The sequence below is a fragment of the Rhipicephalus sanguineus genome, chromosome 1 (genome assembly GCF_013339695.2).
Source record: "Rhipicephalus sanguineus isolate Rsan-2018 chromosome 1, BIME_Rsan_1.4, whole genome shotgun sequence".
NCBI lineage: Eukaryota > Metazoa > Arthropoda > Arachnida > Ixodida > Ixodidae > Rhipicephalus > Rhipicephalus sanguineus.
The window spans coordinates 263,724,450-263,731,557 of record NC_051176.1 but is presented as its reverse complement, the minus strand read 5'-3'; the positions used below and the strand labels follow the sequence as shown (position 1 = coordinate 263,731,557).

At 49.0% G+C, this 7,108-nt stretch overlaps 1 non-coding gene across 1 annotated transcript; it reads left to right on the top strand.

The window, feature by feature from the left end:
* The first annotated feature begins 6,423 nt into the window (after positions 1-6,423).
* On the top strand, positions 6,424-6,496 carry Trnat-cgu (transfer RNA threonine (anticodon CGU)). The gene has a single exon. It is a non-coding gene; the product is annotated as a tRNA-Thr (tRNA).
* The last annotated feature ends 612 nt before the right edge of the window (positions 6,497-7,108 follow it).

The window sequence follows — 7,108 nt, the reverse complement described above, 5'->3', positions numbered from 1 at the left end:
TTTTTCACTTGTTGCTATAAATAAAACACTGGTGTCAAGAAGCCTAAATAGAGTATCGTGGTGCCTCTGAACGCGATGAATATATTTTAAATAGCGCTCATTTAAAATAATTCCGGCAGATCCCACGCATTATGGGAACTGATGTCGTGTGAAGCAGTCACGGAGCAGCTGGCGAAGCAGCATTTTTTTTTTTTTTTTGCTTGGAACTAAGCATTGCAAGGTGGATCAACGTTTTTGTTTACATTAAGTACTTGTGGGAATATCTAGGGCTTACAGGCACATCGACTACATTGTGAGGATATCGAGGGCTTAGCAGGCTTGTCGGAAGTAACGTCGGCACTCACGGTACGTCTTTCCGGCACAGGCGTCACTTTTATCGAAACCAACAGCATGCTGCGCTGTGACGATCTTGATATCATAAGTAGCGGTTGTTGGCGTATTCTTACGGGGTCGAGCAGGAGTCATGAGAGTATACATGTAATGTTTATAACTTTGTTGTAAAATCGGACAGTCAACACTGGAACCACAATTGACGTTGACCCGACATGTGTTTTTCCGAAGCAGTTTCGAGTAGAGCACTGCACGGGCCCGGGCCGGGCCGGGCCGTTTGAAGCGTTTTTCGGCGGGCCCGGGCTGGGCTCGGGCGTGAAAGTGCGGGCCCGAGCCGGGCCCGGGCTTGAAGCCGCGGGCCTGGGCCGGGCCCGGGCTTGAGGCTGCGTGCCGCGCCGGACTCGGTAAGTCGGGCTTTCGAGCACACGCGAACGTTATGCATTGCATGGTCTAAGGTATACTGTTCCAAGCTGAAGTGACACGTGCCGAGAGCTGGCTCTTAGTAAAGCTTAGCAATAAAAATAGAAAAACAGTTGACGTGCTATTTTTTTTGTTTCACCAGTATAGATATAGATTGGCACTGTATATTTTCACTAACGTTTCGACTTTGTCAAAGTAACAAGTACATCGTTGCGGGTTTCCGTATAAACACGCCAGATCACGTATATATATATATATATATATATATATATATATATGACACGAACGTTATAACTTCACTTTCAGCGTTCACTTTCAGTGAAAATATACAGTGCCAAACCAACGAAAGTCGTAGTTTCTTTCTTCATTCCTTATATATATGCACACGACGATTATTCAAAACTGAGGGGTCGAGCAACGCTAGACTGTAAATGGCAGTCATGGAAGTGCCAATGTAATATTTATCACATTTTTGTAAGAGCGGATAGAGCACTACACGACTTTAGCCAACATAAGTCAACAATAGCCAAAATCATGCAACAATAAATGTTAGTCGGCCAACGCAATCCAGTGGTAGCCAACAAGCAGCAGTTGGTTTGCCAACATTAGCCACCACTAGCCAAAATAAGCATGCATTAGCGAACACTCGTCGACATTAAGTCCACGTTAGCAATTAGCCTTCACCAGTCAATATGAGCATTAGCCGTAACTAGCCGCGCTTAACCAGAGTTCTTCGGTCATACCAGTTGCGAAACTGCGTTCTGAAACCCAGACAAGCCCATGAGCGAATTTGCGGCGGATAGCAGACCGACGCACCGCCTAGGACCAATGAAAGAAACACACCGAATCGCCAAGATCGCTGGTGTTTTCGCTGTCATTTCGCGAGTTGCCGCGGCCAGAATAAGGAGTGCTTTCAAGAAAGGTCGAAGAGTCCTATGGCCGCAGTATCGTCTGCAAGATGTAAGCCGCAAGCATAAACACATATATCGCTTTATCAATGCGGCATCACTTGCGAGCTTATCCATCGAAACAAATAAAAATGCCATTCATTAGCTTGTTTTTCCCGCCTAGAGATGGCGCCACAAACAGCAGATCTCCGCGATTTCGGCTATTGGAGTGTCCGGATGTTGATACATGGAGCCTATGGGGCGTTTAATCACTCACATGATTGAAGATTTCTGCATTTAACCACCATTATATGAACCATTATCAAATGGTAGCCCAGACAAGTCCACATTATGCCAACACTAACTCAAAGTAACCGAACAATATTCAGTGATAGGCAACAGTAAGCCAACATTAGCAAGCTGTAGCCAACACATCGTAAAGTGACTTGGATAGATTTCTTTCATATTTTTTCATCTATATACTTATTTTTTTTATTTAGTTATACCGACCTAGTTGTGGGTTTGTGCTTCCTCCGTGGTTTGTGTCATTCATAGGGAGTATCATCATCATCATCCTATCATCATCGTCTTCATCTGCAACGGAACGTTTCCACAAACTTGTGCTTGCCGCCTTCGAACTCTACGTTATCATCTTATGTCCAGCGGTCACCGTCATATCCCAGACGCAGACGTTACCTTGATGTGCTTCACCATCAACTCCCCGGTCTGCTTGGAGAAATACCCGGCGTCGAGGAGGACGGAGGCTCACCATTTCTTCCCCAACGTGCCCACCATCTCAGCGGGGAGGGAGAAGGACCTTTGGAACGACCCGTGCACGTTGCCGGGACTCGCCAAGGCGAAGCAGGAGTGGCTAGAGAAACCGTCATGTTCGCTGTTGCACACGAACACAGACGTGATCCTCATGTGCTTCAGCATCGACTCCCCGTATACCTTGGAGAACAATCCGGCTTCAAGAAGGACGGAGGCTCACCACTTCTGCCCCAACGTGCTCACCATCTCAGCGGGGAGGGAGAAGGACCTTCGGAACGACCCGCGCACAGAGGATCGCCACTTCCGCCCCAACGGGCCCATATTATCAGCGGGGAGGGAGACGGACCTTCGGAACGGCCCGCGCGAGTTCCCGGAACTCGCCAAGGCGAAGCAGGAGTGGCTAAAGGAACCGTCATGTTCGCTGTCGCACCCGGATACAGACGTGATCCTCATGTGCTTCAGCATCGACTCCCCGGATTCCTTGGAGAACACGGCTTCGAGAAGGACGGAGGCTCACCACTTCTGCCCCAACGTGCCCACCATCTCAGCGGGGAGGGAGAAGGACCTTCGGAACGACCCGCGCACGTTGCCGAAATTCGCCAAGGCGAAGGAGGAGTGGCTAGAGGACCTGTCACGTTCGCTGTCGCACCCGGACAACAGACGTGATCCTCATGTGCTTCAGCATCGACTCCCCAGATTCCTTGGAGAACAACCCGGCTTCGAGGAGGCTCACCACTTCTGCCCCAACGTGCCCACCATCTCAGCGGGGAAGGAGAAGGACCTGCGGATTGACCCGCGCCCGTTGCTGGAACTCGCCAAGGCGAAGCAGGAGTGGCTAGAGGAACCGTCGTGTTCGCTGTCGCACGCGGACACTGACGTAATCCTCATGTGCTTCAGCATCGACTCCCCGGATTCCTTGGAGAGCAACCCGGCTTCGAGGAGGACGGATGCTCACCACTTCTGCCCCAACGTGCCCACCATCTCAGCGGGGAGGGAGAAGGGTTTTCGGAGCGACCCGCGCACGTTGCTGGACCTCGCCAGGGAGAAGCAGGAGTGGCTAGAGGAACCGTCGTGTTCGCTGTCGCACGCGGACACAGACGTAATCCTCATGTGCTTCAGCATCGACTCCCCTGATTCGTTGGAGAGCAACCCGGCTTCGAGGAGGACGGAGGCTCACCACTTCTGCCCCAACGTGCCCACCATCTTAGCGGAACTACCCGCGCACGTTGCCGGAACTCGTCAAGGCGAAGGAGAAGTGGCTAGAGGACCCGTCGTGTTCGCTGTCGCACCCGGACACAGTGATCCTGATGGGCTTCAGGATCGGTAGTATAGAGCACAACCCGTCGTCTAGGGGGCCCGGGGTGCGCCGCTTGGGCACCAGCATGCGCCTCGCTGGTTACAAAGACCTTCGAAATGTCCCACGCGCAGTGCCGATCTGTCTAAATGTAGCTGAATCCCGTCTCGCCTGTGGAATTGCGATGGGCTATTCCTCTCAAACACTGCGGAGACGCGATAGCTACTTTTTGGGAGCCCGCGTTCAGATTGCTGATACATTCAAGGAACTTCTCGCGATACTGCACTTGAGCGTCCGAACACTGCGTAATCGAGGTTATCACCTCATGAGAGGATCGTAGGCTGAAAATTTAACTACGCGGCAAGGGCATGACTTTTGTCGCAATCAAACGCACCTGCTCCGTTTTGCGGGCTTACTTTTCTGTGATAATTATTGAATAGCGTCTAATTTCGGTGATAAGCTTATATTCGGGAAGCGCACTGTCGTCCTGATTAAGGAAGCACTGACACGAACGTTATAACTTTTTTCACTTGTTGCTATAAATAAAACACTGGTGTCAAGAAGCCTAAATAGAGTATCGTGGTGCCTCTGAACGCGATGAATATATTTTAAATAGCGCTCATTTAAAATAATTCCGGCAGATCCCACGCATTATGGGAACTGATGAAGTGTGAAGCAGTCACGGAGCAGCTGGCGACGCAGCATTTTTTTTTTTTTTGCTTGGAACTAAGCATTGCAAGGTGGATCAACGTTTTTGTTTACATTAAGTACTTGTGGGAATATCTAGGGCTTACAGGCACATCGACTACATTGTGAGGATATCGAGGGCTTAGCAGGCTTGTCGGAAGTAACGTCGGCACTCACGGTACGTCTTTCCGGCACAGGCGTCACTTTTATCGAAACCAACAGCATGCTGCGCTGTGACGATCTTGATATCATAAGGAGCGGTTGTTGGCGTATTCTTACGGGGTCGAGCAGGAGTCATGAGAGTATACATGTAATGTTTATAACTTTGTTGTAAAATCGGACAGTCAACACTGGAACCACAATTGACGTTGACCCGACATGTGTTTTTCCGAAGCAGTTTCGAGTAGAGCACTGCACGGGCCCGGGCCGGGCCGGGCCGTTTGAAGCGTTTTTCGGCGGGCCCGGGCTGGGCTCGGGCGTGAAAGTGCGGGCCCGGGCCGGGCCCGGGCTTGAAGCCGCGGGCCTGGGCCGGGCCCGGGCTTGAGGCTGCGGTCCGGGCCGGACTCGGTAAGTCGGGCTTTCGAGCACACGCGAACGTTATGCATTGCATGGTCTAAGGTATACTGTGCCAAGCTGAAGTGACACGTGCAAAGAGCTGGCTCTTAGTAAAGCTTAGCAATAAAAATAGAAAAACAGTTGACGTGCTATTTTTTTTTGTTTCACCAGTATAGATGTAGATTGGCACTGTATATTTTCACTAACTTTTCGACTTTGTCAAAGTAACAAGTACATCGTGGCGGGTTTCCGTATAAACACGCCAGTATAAACACGCCAGTTCTCATTAATATTGTGTATAACAAAGAAAACGAGCCCTTGAAATTAACACTTCTTTCCTTCATTCATAGCGAGGGTCTCGTTCTGGCAGACTTGATGCTTTCAGGTAGTATGCGAGGGATTATTGGTCAGCTGCCAGCTCGTAATAAGTTCACGTGCTACGTGACGCCAACATGCAGAAAAAGAGTGTTCCACACTCGCCGTCATGGCTACTGGCGGCGCTGACTGACGCTCCCACGTTTAAATTCACATATATACCCTATAAAGTGGACGGGGGGATGGCCGCCGCGGTAGCTCAGTTGGTAGAGCATCGGACGCGTTATTCGAAGGTCGCAGGTTCGGTCCCTGCCCGCGGCAAGCTATCTTTTCGTCCACTTTTCTTTCGTCACATTTACTTTACATTTACTACTAAAAAAAAAACATCCCCTATACTTTCCTTGGCATTATTGTCTGTTAGTTCTCATTAATATTGTGTATAACAAAGAAAACGAGCCCTTGAAATTAACACTTCTTTCCTTCATTCATAGCGAGGGTCTCGTTCTGGCAGACTTGGTGCTTTCAGGTAGTATGCGAGGGAGTATTGGTCAGCTGCCAGCTCGTAATAAGTTCACGTGCTACGTTACGCCAACATGCAGAAAAACAGTGTTCCACACTCGCCGTCATGGCTACTGGCGGCGCTGACTGACGCTCCCACGTTTAAATTCACGTATATACCCTATAAAGTGGACGGGGGATGGCCGCCGCGGTAGCTCAGTTGGTAGAGCATCGGACGCGTTATTCGAAGGTCGCAGGTTCGGTCCCTGCCCGCGGCAAGCTATCTTTTCGTCCACTTTTCTTTCTTCACATTTACTTTACCTTTACTACCAAAAAAAGAAAAACATCCCCTATACTTTCCTTGGCATTATTGTCTGTTAGTTCTCATTAATATTGTGTATAACAAAGAAAACGAGCCCTTGAAATTAACACTTCTTTCCTTCATTCATAGCGAGGGTCTCATTCTGGCAGACTTGATGCTTTCAGGTAGTATGCGAGGGATTATTGGTCAGCTGCCAGCTCGTAATAAGTTCACGTGCTACGTGACGCCAACATGCAGAAAAAGAGTGTTCCACACTCGCCGTCATGGCTACTGGCGGCGCTGACTGACGCTCCCACGTTTAAATTCACATATATACCCTATATAAAGTGGACGGGGGGATGGCCGCCGCGGTAGCTCAGTTGGTAGAGCGTCGGACGCGTTATTCGAAGGTCGCAGGTTCGGTCCCTGCCCGCGGCAAGCTATCTTTTCGTCCACTTTTCTTTCTTCACATTTACTTTACATTTTCTATTAAAAAAAAAAACATCCCCTATACTTTCCTTGGCATTATTGTCTGTTAGTTCTCATTAATTTTGTGTATAACAAAGAAAACGAGCCCTTGAAATTAACACTTCTTTCCTTCATATATATATATATATATATATATATATATATATATATATATATATATATATCATTTATATTCCTTGGTATTATGTACCAAAATCACGATATAATTTCGACCACCTTGAGTTCTCTAACGTGCACCTAAAGTATATAGACGGGTGTTCTTGCATTTCGCCCCCATCAAATTGCGACCGCCGTGACCGCGGGAATCGCACCCGCGTCCTAGGACTTAACAGCGAAACAGATTAACCACTGAGCTACCACCGCAGGCAAAGCAACATTTCGATGCATGTACACACCGGATTTTCCGTCCGATCGCCCGCTACAAAGCACACGGCATCATTAATAATCATCATTAACAACTAATATCCTCTAGCGGACCTGGGTCGGGTCCGGTCATGAACAAGCGCGCCCTGGATTAGTTTAGTAATGAACGCCTGGGCCGGGCCCGGGCTTGGAACGATG